Raw genomic sequence first — 18,096 nt, 5'->3', positions numbered from 1 at the left:
TGTGACTGAAGACACTGCAAGGGCTGAGGATCTGTATGGATGATGATCTCCTTTCCGATCAGGTATTGTTTCCACTTTTTCACACTTTGAACCAAGCCATAAAGCTCCTTGTCATAAGTAGGATAGTTTATCACAACCTGAGAGAACTTCTCGAAATGGTAACATATCGGCTTCTTTTGCTGCATCAGTACAACTCCCATGGCATATCCACTGGCATCTGTTTCGATCTCGAATGGCTATTGGAGATCTAGTAAGGCTAAGACTGGTGCGGTGTTGATCTTTTCCTTCAATGTTTCGAAGGACTTCTATTGTTTTCCTCCCCATTGAAAGACCTATTTCACACTTGTCAATGTGTGCAAAGGTACTGCAATAACAGAGAAATGGGCAATAAATCTCCTCCAATACTGGACTACACCTGAAAAGTTGCGGACCTTAGTTACACTAGTAGGCTTAGGCCAATTTACAATTGCTTCAACTTTAGAAGGATCAATTTCTAACTGACTGTGACCAACAATATGACCTAGGTAAATGAAAGAGGTTTTCCCGAACTCACACTTTGACAATTTTATATATAGTTTTTCTTTTTTCAATACATCAAGCATTTTCTTCACATGACACACATATTCATTCCAACTTTTACTAAAGACAAGGATATCATCTAGATATACAAGAACAAATTCATCAATGAAAGGCCTAAAGAGATCATTCATGACCCTCATGAAAGTGGCTGGAGCGTTACAAAGTCCGAATGGCATCGCCATCCATTCGAATAGCCCCTGTTTGGTCTTGAAGGCGGTTTTCCACACATCCTTCTCGACAATTCGGACCTCGTGATAACCACTACGCAAATCCAATTTGGTGAAATAGATAGCATTATTTAACTGATCTAATAAGTCATCAATGCGTGGAAGAGGGTAACGATTTTTCACCGTGATTTTGTTTAGTGCTCAGTAATCCATGCACATCCTCCATGTGCCATCTTTCTTTCGCACTAAGACAATCGGTGAGCCACATGGACAAGTGCTCAGCCTGAGGACCCCTTGGTCCAACAATTCCTGCACTTGTTTTTTGATTTCCTCCATCTCAATGGTCGACATCCTGTACATGCCAATATTTGGTAAAGGAGGTCATACTGCAAATGGATCTCATGTTGGATTTCCCTCTTCGAAGGTAATCCCTTTGGTTCCTGAAACATCTAATCATAGTTAGAAATTAATTCACATAATTCCTTTTTATGTTCCTAATCACAACCCTGGAAAGCATCAGCTAATTCTACATCTTTTCTCCTTACAACCATAAGCATGCAACCCTTACTGGAATTTACCAACCTCTTCATTTGTCCCGCACTTACAAGGTTGGCATTGGTTTTAGTTTGATGAGCCCTTACAATATATTCTAGCCCATCTTTTGTGATTTGGTATTTGTTTTCGTGACGAAAGAAGATTTATTTTCTATCATATAGGTATGGACTCCCTAACACCATGCCACAGATATCCAATGGGATCACATCAAGTTCTACTTCATCCACTAGCTTAGAAGCGATCACAAATTTTACTTTACAATGCTTAGTTACATTAGTTTTGCTTTATCATTTATCCATCCAAGCGGGTAAGGTTTTGGATGTGGTTTTGTTTCTAAGCCGAGTTTCTTTACCAAGGATTCTGCAATTAAGTTTGCTTGGGATCTAGTATCAAATAGAGTTTCCACTTTAGTATGATTTACAACAACTCTAATATGAAATAACTCAAATCTCTTTCGTTCATTAGGAAGGGACTCTTTTACTGAACTAGTGCCTTCATGCGATTCACAATTATCATGAGTTGTAAGAGTACCTTTTGTTCCATACTTCTTTGGTCTTTTTTCTGGATGCATTTTCCAACAGTGATCGTCATTGTGACCTTCCCTTTTGCAGTGGGTGCAATAAGGCCTTTCTCCTTCTTCTTTCTTGGTTGATGTCGTCTGCTTCTCCTTTCCTTTCTATTTCGCTTTAGGTTTGCCATTGGTAGGTTTGAATGGTGGTTTCTTGTAATGACCATCTCTTTCATTTTTGCCCCTGTTCTTAATATGAATTTCCTTCACACTAGCGGAGTCAATAATAGTTGGTTCAAACAACAATAATGAATGCCTAATGTAACTATGTAATGATCCACTGTACTTAGTTACTACTTCAGGTGAATCAAGTGCAATATCCAAATTAAGTGATTGCTTTCTAAACTCCTCTGTAAAACTTTGAACATCTTGACCTTTGCCTTGCCTTAAATACTGCCAATTCATTAATGCTTTTTGCTTGTAACCCAAGGGATAAAATTGTTTGTTTAACGCAAAAATGAAATCAGGCCATGAGGAAAAAAGGTTAATCACATTCTTACTGCTTTGCAATTTTCTCTCCTACCAAACGAGAGCGGTGTTGCTCAGCCGTAGAGAGGTCAGCTGAATCTTTGCCTCATCCTCCACGATCTGTTGAATCCTGCAGTAGATCTCAATCTGCCTAATCCAATTATTAAGCTTTTCTGCATTACTTTCACCATTAAACATGGGGAGATCAAATTTGACATCTAATTTAAAGAAAGGTTTCTTAGATGCATCCCTTGAATTTTTGTGATTATGGTGGTGATAGGAAGAAGAACTTTCACTCGTGGAAGGAGAAGGAGGGGGTTCTTCTCCATCATCTCCATGTGTTGAACCTTTTTCTTCTGGTTTTCTCTCTTCTGCTTTCTCTAGCCTTGAAAGCAACTAACCAACATTCTCTGCCATTGAATAGAAGGTCTTGCGGAAATTGCGCTCCTCTTCAAGACAAGCCTCTTCATCTGCCATGTTTCTCCTTCGATGTGCATGCCCCACTTCGGGATCGAAAGACTCTAGTTTCCCTTCGCCTCTTCGGAGCCTGTTTCTTGTTAGCATACAAACATGCAATTCACATCTAAAAAGACCTGCTCTGATACCACTTGATCCAATGATCTTTTGCTTATAGATGTATTAAAGAATCACATGTAGAAATTGCAGCTTAACCATAGAAATTTAATGTGCACATGAGAGAAGAAGAAGAAACACATAAAGCATGAGAAGAAGACAACAAGACTTGATAACGGAGTTCATCCAACTTGGACTATGTCTTCGGGCCCTGCTTGATCAATGGGGAGGCCTTCATTCATTAATGGCATGAAAAAAAAGATTACAATCATCAGTTACACAAAAGGAGTCTTATACCTCCATTCTGGAAAACGGTTGCAAAATGCAGAACTCAGATGGAGAAATGGATGTCACCATTGCGTTTGTGGTGTCGAGAAGGGCTGAAACCATATAAAATTTGTCAAGTTTTGACAAAATGCACTTTTGCCCCTCCACAAGCTTCTGCCTCGAACTGCGTGCAAATTCCTCTCACCCCTTCACTTTTCTGCATTCATCAGGTTTTATAACATTGTTTTGTTACAAGTGCGCTTAAATCGTGGGTCTATTCGTTTATAATAGATATTGTTCGAACAAAAACCTTGAAATAGCTCTTTTTTCATTAATACAACAATACACGGGATACACTGAAAAATCCTACCGAAAAGGTTTAAGCCAAAACTCAAATTTCATTAAATTGGCCCTATTCTCCTGTCGAGTCTACTCTTATCGCATATCGCAACATACTTTGTCACGGGGATCACCGATATCGGCGTATCGCTGTCGGCATATCGCATATATAACAGCCCAGGGTTCTTCCATATGGCATACACCGACGCCGATCATTGATGTCAATCTTCGACGCCAAAATCGCATGTCACCTGCCCCCCAATTGCGATTAATCGAAGATCACTGATTGAGAGTTCCATCCACCTGCCTTAAGTCCGCCCTTTGGACCCCTCCAATTGTGATTTTCCTTTAGAAGCCTTTAAGCCTATTTTTAGAGGAAATGCCTCCTTTTTCAAAGGAACAAAGGTAACTTCTTTTCGCGATAACTTCATCATCCGAAGTCCATTTTAGCCCGTTCAAGTTGCAATAGATTCAGAATGAAAAGATCTACGCAATGGGACTATTTCCAGGAGCATCCTTAGACTTTCATTTTCCCTTGTTTCCTACAAGTCAACCCAGAACTTTGACTGCTTCTATCTCCTTTATTCATACTCGGATTGGAGTGTCGTTCACACCGTTGGAATCAAGGCAACGAGCACTTCGATCTAATGTCAAGATAATTGCCTTTCTGCCACTTTGAATTTTGAGCTTTTTCCATGCCATTATGTCTGAAGATCCACTTGGATCATTTGGAGAATTAATTTCACTTATTTTAGGTAGACTTTGGAGTTGAGGTGGGAAAGGGTCATGCCTTACCTTGTTTTTAGGTCTCCTAATTACATTACTAATGGAATGTTGTACCCTAAAGGTAGCTTGCTCCACCTAGACAATGATGTCACCTCCTTTGTGAGGGTTCCAAGCATGTAAATTATCATTTTAATTTTATTTTGACTTAGTCTCCAAATTGTGTGGATGACAAGTCATTTTTGTGTGATTCATTAGGCTAAAATTAGGGAACAAACAATGAGAAGGAATTGTGAGCTTGTTTATAAATATAGGCACTCCTCTAATTCCAAATTGTTGTGAATTATCAGAGAATACTAACTTAAGCCATTAATAGAAGATATTTATTTGGTGTTTTGGTCTCAACTAATAAGAGCTCTCCCTTTTTTGGTAATTTTTCTTGGTTCATTGAAGATGTATTTGTGAATTTTCAAGAATACTTCTAACTAGTAAGATTAATCCTTTAAAGGGAAACATTGTCACTAGGAAGGAGGACATCTAGGGTTTGTTTATCTCATACTCTCCTTCATTGGTGTGGTAAGTGCTCAACCTCTTCTTATGTTTAACTTTATGCTCCTTGACAAGGTTTTTAAGTATTATTTTCCATTCCATTGTTGATCTCATTGATGAAGTTTATGCCCTTTAGTGAAACCCTTCTTATAGGTCCTTGGTTTTCATGACTTGTTTTGATTCGACAAGGGATTATTTGGTCTATAGACTCCAGTCCCTTCTTCTAATCCATAAGCATTGAATAACCAAATCTTAGAGGGACATCCTACTTGAACCCATAAGCCTTAAGTGGAGACAAGGCACTAAGTTTAACTCCCAAACATCAAACAAAAACCATAAAAAACTTTGATTATTTTCTTTATTGTCATACAAAAGATAATAAGAAAATATAAAAAAATAATAAATTATAAAAGATAAATTATACCAAAATATTTATTCATTGTCTAAAGTAAAGTTAACAGTTGCATTTCATTTTCTAGACATTTTTGTCCACTAATTTATACTTAATTGTTGATATATAGCCCTAGTTGGGCAAAATGGCCCCATAGGTATGTGCTTAAAGGTGTTATCTAACATTTTGTGTACTAATTTAAGGTGTTTACTAATGTTGGAAATTAAATTACAATATGAAAAATAGAATTGATAAAACCCTAAAAGCTAGGTTTTAACCTTAAAATGTGCAGTTTAACCCTGCTCCAACTTATTTTTTTCATTATTATATTGTTTATCAATTTTATCTAACACAATCTAATGGTGGAATTCATATCCTAAGTGCTTCATTGTGTTTATATTTTATTTTGGAGATTTGTGGTGAAACCTTGGGGGGATTGAATACCTAGTTTAATAAGTTTATGCTAATATTATTAGTATTTTTCATTAGGACTTGTAATTCATCATTGCTAGTTTTTTTTACATTTTATATTCATTACCCTAGCTAAGGCACCCAAAATATAATATTAGAAATGCTTTTTGGCACTCTTGGGCGGATTTTCCCTACTCCAAATCTACATTTTCTTTGTTTTTATTCATAAATTAGATCTTGGAATTCAGGGGTAAAAACGAACTTGTCCAATTTTCAACATATTATTAAGAGGTAACTCAAGTATAACATTTGTTCTTGGTTTATGTAGTTGGATCTCTTTATTGTTCATTGAAGGTAATTATTCTTACATCTTTAGAGTGATACCATAGCATTGTTTGTATTTTCATTGTAGGTTCTTTTATTCTAGATCTCAGCTCCCAAACCTCATTCATTGTGGTGTTTGATGCCCTAGTTGCTTGTGAAATAATTTTAAGGCATCTTATCACTTGTTTGGAATTGGTCTATCTAACTATATATTAAGGTGTATGTTTGAAGTGAATTGCATTATGCATATAATGATATACCTTAGAGGTTCATTTCCATAGATTGGGATACCCCTCGTGGGTTGGCCTAAAGTGAAGGGGAGGTTTTGTTAAGATGATAATTATGCATTTCCAAAGTGTGCTTACCCCTATGGCACCACAATTGGGACTTTCATAAGGGTGCTAATTTGGGTAGTAAAATAATGTGCATTTGTCAAATCCCAAGGAGTATTTATTGGATCCATTCAATAGTTATTCATCTTTATGTGTTGCTACCATAAGGAATTCTATGTTTCTCCTTTTAGAGCTAGAGAAGACTTTGCCTTCAAGCAATACAATTTGATGCCATAGTCAAAGTAAAGTTTGCTATGAAATATAATGTGATTGTAATTATGGAGATGAGTCCAAATGTGGTTAAAACTATCCAAAAGAATGTGGCCATGTAGAGGTTTTCTCAAGTTTGCATAAAAAATGCATATCCTATTATAAGAAATAAACATATTAGAATCAGTTTTTTAGGCCAAGGAGATGAAATAACCCAAAGAATCACCAACTTCTATTAAAGTGGAGAATTTCACTACTCTAAATGGAGATTGGGGAATTCAACCAATATTAGGATTAATGTTAGATTTTTTGTATATCACTTAAATCCAAGCTTCCAAAGTAGCATAACTAATACATCACCACCCATAAGACAAACCCCATTTATTGGAAATTTGAGCTTTGCTTGACTAAGATTCAAAATCCTAAAAGAAAATAAAGCATTATGCATTTGGACTAATGAAGAGTGATTCCCCATAAAGGATGGTCATAAGTTGCTAAAGTTGTGAATAATATAAGCAAGGAAACACTTCTCCTCTTTCATGACCCACGCTCGTTCAAGCTTAAGGATTTAGGTAGGGGTAGCCAAGATTAAGAAAATGCATTTCACGAGTGCCTAGTAAGATCCCAAGATGTCGAAAGAAACACATTAGAAAATGCTTTAATGTTGGTAAGTTTTTTTAAGACACATGTTCGAGAACTTTTAACACCAATAAAAATTGGTATCACTGGGGTCTTCATTAAGCTGCAACAACAACTCTAGATGTTTATTAAGGCTTGGACCATTTCATGCATCTCTACATTACTATGTGTTGGAGGCTCCACCATTTACTAACATTTAGTGTGTTAGAACTCAAGTTAGTTTCCAGCATTGTGATTTAAAAGCTTAGGGAAAAAATACCATGGCTCTTGTGACAATCATCAATTATCATGTCTTAGATGTTTGAGTGGAATTGTTTTACCATTAATATTGTGTTATCAACGTATTTAATGTTTTAACACGTTGCACTTAATTTAAGTGAAGTTTCTCTATCAATAATAACTCTTAATTATTAGATAACATTTAATGATTGTTATTTAAGGTATAAGTTTATTCATAATTTTTATCAAATATAATTATAATAAATATGTGTTAATTTCTTTATATTTTTTATTAAAAATAACTATAATAAATGTGTTAATTTATTTATAATTTTATTCAAATAAAATTTAGATTGAGAAGTTGGAAAAAAATATGAATAACCAAATTTAATATGATTAAGTACATGGCTTGTTCTTGTATAGCATCCAAAGCATTCAACATTCGGACATAATTATAGTCCACATCATAAAATTAAAAGGTAGAAATTATAGATGTCGTGAAAAGGCAAAGTGCATACAATAAATCGACATAATGCATTGCTCAACTTAAAATAGATGTGATCGAGATGAGAAGTGGAGGATGTACAGGTATTTTATAGTTTATCATCTCCATTTGCCCAAATTACTATAAGTTGACCTACTTCACCTAATTCATACTTAAACGATCTACTTGATAATAATCCTCTTAGTATTGTAGGGATATCTTGATTTGAGTTCGCTTCTTCATTGGCAATTCTCTAGCAACTCATTTAGTCACTTATCATATTTCTTTTGTCAATCTAATTACGATTCACCTACCATTTATTCATATTAACCTAATGTTGGATGCCCAAGTTTACATCAAATTTGAAAGTTAGATAATCCTCACTTTTAATGACTTGAAGATGGTTATGGTCAGTTGACCATGTGATTGTCAGTGAACTAATTTGGGACCAAGAGACAAAATTATGTTGTGCACATGACTAATGAGTATTTTTCTCATGATGCAAGCACACATAATCTTCTAGGATTGCTTCCCAACAACTCATGATCATGACTGATATAAGCTCTTGGCTCAAGGAGTTGAGAACAACCAGTTGCATTTGAATAAGAATGACTAGCACTCCATCTATTTATTCCAGAAGATGACCTGAATGACAAATAATTGATGACATCATCTTTTAGGATACCAATTCCCAACAACTCATGATCATGATTGTTGTAATGTATTGGTTGTAAGAGTTGAGAGCAATAAGTTTATTTGAATAAGGATGACTAGTGTTTCATCCACCTAATGTTTTTATGTTATTTTTGCTTTAAAAATAGTTAATTAGCAAAAACTCAACAAAAATTGGAGTCTTTTTTGCTTTAAAATTTAGCTACTCCACCTTTATAGAGTCATTAAGTAAGAAAACCTATAAAACTTAACAAAAGCTCAAAAAACTAGAGCCTTGCAACATTTTAAATCTAACCACTAATAACGTACTAAATAAATAAAATTCAATAATTTAAAAAATAAATAAAATATTTTGCTAATATAAAATAATATAATAATTCATAGCTTTATAACCTAAAATTTAATTAATACAAAATTAACAATTATTATTATTGTAACTTTGAACTACTTTTTTAATTAAAATTTAACCAAAAGACACAGCATAATGGATACACGATTAAGACCACATAACCTAACAAATTCATAAATGACCAAATAAGTGTCCATAATAACCCATTATGGAATGCAAGTCACAAGTCGTCCATAATAACCCATTATGGAATGCATTAAGGTTGTTACTTGTTGGAACACCCTTGTTGCATTTTTTCTTAAAACTTTTAACATCTATTTAGGGTTTGCATACATTTCAACGAAGCTAAGCATAATGTTAAATGAACTCATAACAACATCTTCGGATACTCATTAATGCAATTTTATTGGAAGTTTAGAACATTTTACATGTTGTACCTCAATCTTTGAAATTTTATTGTGTGCGGTTTTATTGTGTGCATATTTAGAGTTGTCGAATATTTTGGGTGGACTCCTCACTTATTATTAGGGATATAATATTTATATTATTATGTTGTGAAATTTTCATTAATTACATACATTTAATTTTTTATGGCAAGAAGTGTTTTCAACTTAGTAGGAAAAAGATGGTGTTTTCAACTTGTCAAGTCTTATCCTTTTTAGGGACAAAATTTTCACATTACTATGTTTGAAATTTTCATTAATTATATACATTTAATTTTTTGTGTAGAGAAACACTAACCTGCTTAATATGGAAGACATGTTGTAATGTCCTGTCTGGTCTTGTTACACGTTTTGACTCAGTCAAATTAACATAACAAAAAATTATAATTATGATTATTAATGAAATATTTTGACTAGATCAAATTACATAAAAATAAAATAAAAAGATATATTATAAGTATAATTAATTATAATGAATAATTAAGCCAGCCTAAATCCATCTTAATTTTGAATATACTAAGTGTTGAGAAGGATCAAATTTCTTGAGGTGCAACCTATTTTAAAGTGAAAAGAGATTTGATCCCTCTCATTTTTTGGTAGATTCGGAGTTAAGATAGATCTATGCTGTTATAATTTTAAGATATATTCAACTTGTTAAAATTTAAGTTAGTTGTTCATCATTAGGACACTAAGGTTAAGGGAAAATGTCCATACCTCTATAATAAAATTTAATTACTCTTTACTCCTGTAATGTGTGAGATAATGTGTGGAGTTTTATGATTTGTATTCTATATTAAATTTTTTATTAAGAATTATTTTTAAATGATTTATTAAAAAAAATTATTAAGTGGTATATAATTTGGTGTATTAGTTTTATTTTTGAAACAAAGCGGATAGTATTTATAGTAAAACAATTTGATACATGGCCAAAACCATTTACATTTTCAAAGATATCCCAGACTTGGCAATTTGAGATTGAGCATGGAGGCTCAATCCAAACCCTCAAGCAAGTTCCCCATGACACAAAAATTTCAGTTCCTTTTCATGTAAATATTTTCCAAAAAACCCTCAATATCTAAACACATTTATTGATGCATGAGCATTAGAGCTTTCAAACCAAGCTCCAAACCGAGTTTCAACATGAAAAATGAATCCTAATTCCTTAATGTAAATAATTTTAATTTATTTATTACTAAAAGAAATATGAATAGAAATAAGATTTTAACAAGAAAATCTTCCTTTTAAGGCATGTGAGATTTAGGAAATAAATAATAAGAGATTATATGCAAAAATCTTTGCATAATCCTAGGAGTTGTTAGTAAGTTGAGCAAAAGCTTAGAGATCTTAGAAACTATTGGAGTGCTTTGAGGTTGTAAACAAATGTACTTTTCTTCTAACTTTGTATTTAATCATTATAAGCGGGCAAGGCTAATGGCCAAATGCATGTAGAATCAAACCATAGGAGAATAAATCATTATTTTTATTATGTATGTATAGTTCTGGTGTTTATTAATGAGGAGGAATTTGTTAAATGATGTGTTTTAATTTTATGTGTTTGTGCATGGATGCATGGATATCTGGTGGATGTTCACTTAATGTGAATGCTTACTTATTAATGTACAAGAATCTTGATAGAAGACAGTCAAATCTATGTGAATGGCTGTAAGAGAAATAACGAAGTGTTAATTTGTTTAGAGCATAGAATTCCAATTAAGATTGAGGTTGAATTTGGGTAGAACCTACATGGGTTACAAATCGATAGAAGTCTCTATGACCTAATAGAATGTGGTGATGGATTATGAATTTAAGTGTGAGTCGATCAAAGAACAAGTGGTAGACGTGTTGTTTCAAAGAATTCTCCATGTGTAGAACCTACATGGGTTCCAAATCTGTAGAAGTCTCTATGACTTAGAAGAATGTGGTGATGGATTATGGATTTAAGTGTGAGTTGATCAAAGAACAAGTGGTAGACTTGTTTCAAAGAATTCTCCATGTGTAGATTGAAGGGTTGCAAAAAATTGGATTTTCCTACATCTAAGTGGTATCAGAGCAAGAAAGAGAAATGTGTGTTTCTGAATATTTGTATGTATGTACAGGATTTGTTGAATGAAGCGATTGAAAGATTCCTTATTCTCATAATTGTATCTGAAAAATTCCAATATCATTTCCGTGTAATCTGGAATTAAGTGAAAGGAAAAATTTTGTGTGTGTATTTGTTTTGAAGGATAGGAGAAATATTTGTATAAACAGGAATGAATTCAAGTCAAAGAATTTAAGGGAGGGTCTTATGAGTAAAATAATCATGTAAGATGAGGAGAAGATGCCTTATCAAGTAAAATATTTTTGTAAATATTACAATAATAAAACGATCTATGTGTGTTGAGAGGAACCCTATGTAATTGGTGTGATCTGCATGAGAAGTGAAATCAAATTGGTGTGATCTGCATGACAAGTGAAATCACCTTGGAAACGAACTAGAATGCCAAGAAGTTGAAATACCGAATTGAAACTGCATTGAAAATAAAGTGTTGGTTGTTCTTCACACAACCTTTGTTTGTTGAGAGAGAGGTGAGTAGCATCCATTGTTTGAAGAAGTTGATGAAGCCATAATTGCCAAAGGAGGCACAGTAGCTCAAGCGGAGTCACTACCACCACCAAGAATCGCATTTTCTTGCTACAAGCATAAGTTCTATATGGTAATTTTAATAAAAGGATCTTGTTAAAGTGTTCAAGAAAGTTTGATGCACAACTGTTTCAATTACAACTCATTGTATTCGAAATCTGGCTATGTCATTTCGCATGGCTGGGGGACTGGCACACAAAATGAAAATTGGTGTCGTAAAAGGCTTAATTAATTAAGCTGGTATGATTTTTATGATGAGGTTCCTCTTCACGACACTGTAGAAATTAGGAAACCGTAGAATATTTGTTGCCTAAAACAAATATGCTTTCCAGACACGTGTAGAGCAATCAATAACTAAGCTCATCTAGTTTTGATAACTTCATCTAGGGCGTTCATATTTGGACAAGGATTCCATCTTCTATAGTGCACAACGTCTTTCTCGTTGTCTGCAATACAACGTGCTTGTGTAGGCATACATGGCGATCTCGGCACCCTTGAAACCATAGTCCAAGCTAGGATCGGGGTCGCCGCTAAAATTGGAATGCAAATCGTTGTTGTAGTAGTTGTGGACGAGCTCCGAGAATTGAGTGAAGAGGACCTTCCCGATGGCTACAGGTATATCGAAGATTTCCTCACCAAGGTCGTTGGCAGGTCGATGACGGGCCCTGCGTTATATACGTTGGAGACGAAGTGATCCGAATGGAAAATGGCATCAACCCATGGTACTCATCCACCCATATTATTCATCGACCCATGGAATTTACCCATAGTAATGTAAATGGCATTCGCCTGTGGTATTGTAAAATCCACCCATGGTATTCATTCACCCATGGAATTGACCCGTGGTATTGTAACGGAAAAATACTATACGTAACAAGTCACATTTTGTAAAAGGATAGATTGTCCGCCACAATGTAGCCTTTACAGTTATTATCGGTTTTAATAAAAAGTTTCTTTGTGGTTTTGTTTATTGGACATTCTCCTCTTTTTTACTTCTGGCATTTCAATTTTTTTTCAGATCTTGGGGTCTTTCCCCCAAGATCCATTTCAATCTTTTAGATCTTGGGCAAGGAAAATTTTAAGGATGGAAAATTTTCTTGAAGTTTCAAACATTGGCGAATCTCACTAATCCCTAATATGCAAATTATAAATGTTTATTGATATATTTGTAAAATTAATCAAATTTATAATTATTTTATATATAGTCTCTCTATAATGTTGGCGATTTTTAAGGTAAAATAATTTTATATTCTAAAATTTGGGCGAATCGTCAATTGGCGAATCCATGGAAAATTAGCCCACTCGAACATTAGCCCCTAAAATTTTCCATGATCTTGGGGGCTTCCTCCCAAGATCCGGATCAGTGGTATCAGAGCAGGTTATGATTCCATGGGCGACGACTTTGCAGATCAGATCTAAAACATTTGGTACAAAATTTACAAAAACAAATACCAGATCTGGATTCCTCTCGAAAAATCACCCAATTTCAAAAAACAAATGGGTCAAAACGGAGTTCGGATGTGGGAGATATCGCTGATTTAAAATTAGCTATTTTATCAAAAAATTTGTGATGGCAGAACTGTTGCAACGCGAATCTTGGATCTCAGAGTGTCCAGATAAGGATTTCCAACTCATGGGAAGATGCAAAATGATCCTTCTGCTTCCAAAAATAGGTTATAATAAATATTTTGAGCTGTATTGATTGAGTTATGCCCATTTTAATTCTGGAGCAGCATTTGGAGTGGGTTCCCATTGAAGACGTGCCCTCCCACCCCACTTTAGTAGGCACCTGCTTCACATTAATCAGTTTCAGCATAGCAGCATTCGGCTTAGGTTATTTGGATACGTGCCCTCCCACCCCAGGCTATGTAGGCACATGCTACTTCATCAGCAACCAACATCATGGTTATGGGTCAACTGCATAAAATCCTTGTCATTGAAGTCTATTTGCTAGGCCGCACACTGTCGGAATCACAGTTGGTCACAATAATTACAGGGTATCTCTATCCTCTGATCTTCATTTATCAGGGTTTTGGGTTAACCACATAAAACCCTTATCTTCAGTGGCTCTTCATATTCAACAAAGGCTTCGCAGGAGGAAACTTTACGCAATGGGGACCATTACTTCTTAAGGAGGGAGGAATGATCCGAATGGAAAATGGCATCAACCCATGGTACTCATCCACCCATATTATTCATCGACCCATGGAATTTACCCATGGTATTGTAAATGGCATCCACCCGTGGTATTGTAAAATCCACCCATGGTATTCATTCACCCATGGAATTGACCTGTGGTATTGTAACGGAAAAATGCTATAAGTAACAAGCCACATTTTGTAAAAGGACATATTGTCCGCCACAATGTAGTCTTTACAGTTATTATCAGTTTTAATAAAAAGTTTCTTTGTGGTTTTGTTTATTGGACATTTTCCTCTTTTTTTCTTCTGGCATTTCAATTTTTTTTCAGATCTTGGGGTCTTTCCCCCAAGATCCATTTCAATCTTTTAGATATTGGGGGCCTCCTCCCAAGATCCGGATCACGAAGGGGTCGAGAACTTTGTGAAAATGGTCCACAATGCCATAGAGTATGGAAACATGCAGTTGATCTCCGAAGCATATGATGTGCTCAGGCATGTTGGGGGTCTGAGCAATCAGGAACTGGCGGAGACCTTTGCGAAGTGGAACAAAGGTGAGCTTGAGAGCTTTTTGGTTGAGATAACTGCTGATATTTTTACTATGAAGGATGATTATGGCGGTGGGGAGCTTGTAGATAAGATATTGGATGAGACTCGAATGAAGGGGACTGGAAAATGGACTGTGCAGCAAGATGCAGAGCTCTCTGTTCTAGCACCCACAATTGTTGCCTCGCTTGATTGCAGGTATCTCAATGGCCTGAAGGAGGAGCGCGAGGCTGATGTGAAGATACCGGGCCATATTTTAGTCGATTGCAGATTCCCTGAATATTCCAGGATCCGACGGACATAGGCGCGGTCAAATCCTGAAATATTTCGTGTCCATGTCCATGTCCATCGGATCCTGAAATATTCGGGAAATCTACAATCGACTCAAACTCACCGAAGAAAATACTGTGAAGATTTTCAAAGAGACTGGCCTGCTTGATGTTTTGGTTGGTGGAGGGACCATTGACCAGAGGAAATTGGTCGATGATGTCAGCAAAGCGTTGTATGCATCAAAGATCTATAAATACGCACAGGAGATGAATATGCTTAGCACCAAGAGTATGGAGAAGGCGTGTAATCTGAACCAAATTGGTCGATAATGTCAGCAAGGCGTTGTATGCGTCAAAGATCTATAGCTACGCACAGGAGATGAATATGCTTAGCACCGAGAGTACAGAGAAGGCGTGGAATCTGAACCTTCGGGAATTGGCTCAAATCTGGAAAGGGCGGTGCATTATCAAGGTTGTTTTCTTGGATCGGATTAAGAGGGCCTATGAGCGGAATCCGCAGCTTCCAAGTCTCTTGGTCGATCCAAAGTTTGCGAAAGAGATGGTTGATAGGCAAGCTACTTGGAGGAGAGCGGTGAATTTGGCAATCAGCGTTGGAATCAGCACCCCATGAATGAACTATTTTGACACCTACCGTCATGCCTGATTGCCTGCAAATATTGCCCAGGCACAACGGGACCAGTTTGGTGCACACACCTATGGGCAGATCGATCGCCATGGTTATTTCCACACATAATGGACAAAGATTACTAAGCTGAGCAAGGCATAGAAGTGAATTTGCTATCCAAGTTCAAATTATGCTTCTGTTAACCAAATTCAACTTCATAAGCAGACACGCTTGAGTTATGCGCGCAAGTTTTGAATTTCGATTGACATATAGAGACAAAGTTGATGATAGCAAGATCATTGCTCATAAACGCATAATAAGTAGAGAAGATAGAAGCAGGTGGAAGGCGAAGTAGTACATCAAAGAATCAGAAGCATCGAAGGTTTATACATGTAATCTTTTAAAAGTTTTGATATTATGTTACGGACCCGATATCGTTTATAAACCATAATTAAGTTGCATATCGGATCTGGGCTATCGGGGATTATAAACAAAAATTATTGCAAAAGTTGCATATCGGATCTGGGCCGTTGGGGATTTATAAACAAGAACCATTCAAAAGTCCCAATGCCCGGTGTTTGTGTCTTAATACATAGCAGTTAAATTTCTTATCGGATCTGCTTGTTAAATGGATATTGGAGTTTTTTGAAATTGTTGTCGTAAAAATATCGATAAATGGTAGTGGACCAGATCATATTATAAATCACAATTAAATTCGAAATTGGGTTTAGTTTTATAGTCGAAGTATATCAAATGTGCTTTAGTTCGAAGAAATCTGCAATTTCAAAAATAGATATGAATTTGATATTTAATCTATGTAAGTTAACTTGATGTAAAAAAAATGAGACATGTTCAATCGCTTTTGAAAATTAGCTTTCTACGTTTCCCATTGGAATTAGCTTTCTAAGCTCACGCAATAGTCTAACTCATTGAGTTTGATTCTGAATCATGAACCAAACTTGGCTTGGGATAAGAAATGACTTAAACTAATGAGGACTTGGGATAAGAAATGAAGCAAACTAATGAGTGGGCAGTTGTTGAAAGCGAGTTTGCGTGTATTTTCAACTCAAACATTTTGCACTTTTTGAGTTACCCTAACATCAAAAAACATAAATTTCAATAATTAGGGTTTTTGACAACTAGTGAAGGTAAACAAAGAATGTTTTATATTTACCAAAATTAGTTGGTTTACCTAGAGTCTCCATTAGGTCATTGGGTTATGGGTATGAGCCACTTGTGAGGGATAATAATTGTCTTGCAGGTGACACTCTGAAGGAAAACAAATTGAATGCATAAGTTTTACACTCATAAGAATGTTGTTCTTTTCTTAGTAAAGGATATGCATTCTAATGTTCATCTTCCTTGTATTATGTTTTTCATAATGTCTTTCCCCATACTCACCTTCTCTATATCATGTTTTGCATAATATTTCCCATCTTCACTTCGATAGTTGAGGAATGTTTTGCTCAATGTTCTCCTCACTTCACTTCAATCTTCTTGAAAGTAATGATGAGGAAAAATTATGATGATGATGACGATGATGGTGGTGGTGGTTAACGTCCACTGAGACCAAATTGGTCTATCGGACCTATAATTTTCTTAGTTTTTAATTATTTGGCTCCTTGTCTTTCTTGGCGAGATTGGTGTTGTAGCTTTCTTTTTTTTTCTCTACAATCTTCCAACTTTTTTTTATCTTGCATCTCCTTCATCTCTTATGGTTCTTGGGACATTGGTGTCTTAGCTTCGCAGTCTATTATGTTTATCCTTTTGAAGATAGTCGAGGAAGAACTTTGGTCTAGGAGATCTACTTTGCTATTAAATGAAGATTTATTTTGTGCGGTATTCGAATCCTCATCATTGTTGATGCTTGAGGAGTTGTCGAGTTCACTCTTTTGTTGTTGGGCGGGGCTTTCCCCCTACTTGTCTTGAGAGTTGTTTCTTTCTTGCCCGATTTCTTGTGATTCAGAGTTTTCTCGAGAGTATTCTTCTTTGATGACAGTGTAGTGTTCTTTTTGTGCTCCTTCCCACCATGTAGACCTGTGGTGATTTTTTCTAGCAAATTTTTCTGGGAGGCTTTTGGTCAATTTTTGGCTAGGTGGCCTGTCTCAAAGCAGGATCAACATCTGAAGAGGACACTTTCATAATCGAGTTTCTGGTTCCACACATAGTCTTTACTTGTTAGGTGTATTTCAGCTGGGAATCCGACACTAAAGTCTATTTCCACATAGATGCGTGCATAGTTGGTTCTAGCATATTCCTTTGTTTCTGGGCACCTGCAGTAAAATTTCCCAATTGCATTTCCAATGGCTTTTAATGAGGAGAAATTCCAGAGATGCAAGGGTAGGTTTGGCAATCTCACCCAAACTAGTGCTGAGGTTATGACTGTTGTTGAGGGATTGAATGATGGATTCCATCGCTTCATGAATAGGCCTGAGTTTTCCCAAAACCAAGAGTCGGAATCTAGAATACATTATCTGCTTTCCATATAGGGAAGTGATATTATATAGTAACATGTTGTCTTTTGTGTAACATTTCGCTCACCCTTCTTTGTGTTTTAATAAACTCAATAAATAAAAATTTATAACATTTTTGCATCACATACCTACCAACAAGGAGTAGAGATGCATGTTGCA

The 18,096-nt window shown here is 35.6% G+C and overlaps 1 pseudogene; it reads left to right on the top strand.

The window, feature by feature from the left end:
• LOC149220162 (6-phosphogluconate dehydrogenase, decarboxylating 3, chloroplastic-like) overlaps positions 1 to 15,625 on the top strand; it is a 41,739-nt pseudogene extending 26,114 nt beyond the window's left edge.
• Positions 15,626 to 18,096: the final 2,471 nt, after the last annotated feature.

Source organism: Pinus tabuliformis, chromosome Q (assembly GCF_031772625.1).
Source record: "Pinus tabuliformis cultivar Carrire ecotype Pingquan chromosome Q, CPIR1, whole genome shotgun sequence".
Taxonomy (NCBI): domain Eukaryota; kingdom Viridiplantae; phylum Streptophyta; class Pinopsida; order Pinales; family Pinaceae; genus Pinus; species Pinus tabuliformis.
The sequence above is the reverse complement of the archived record's forward strand: the minus strand, read 5'-3'. Positions and strand labels throughout refer to the sequence as shown.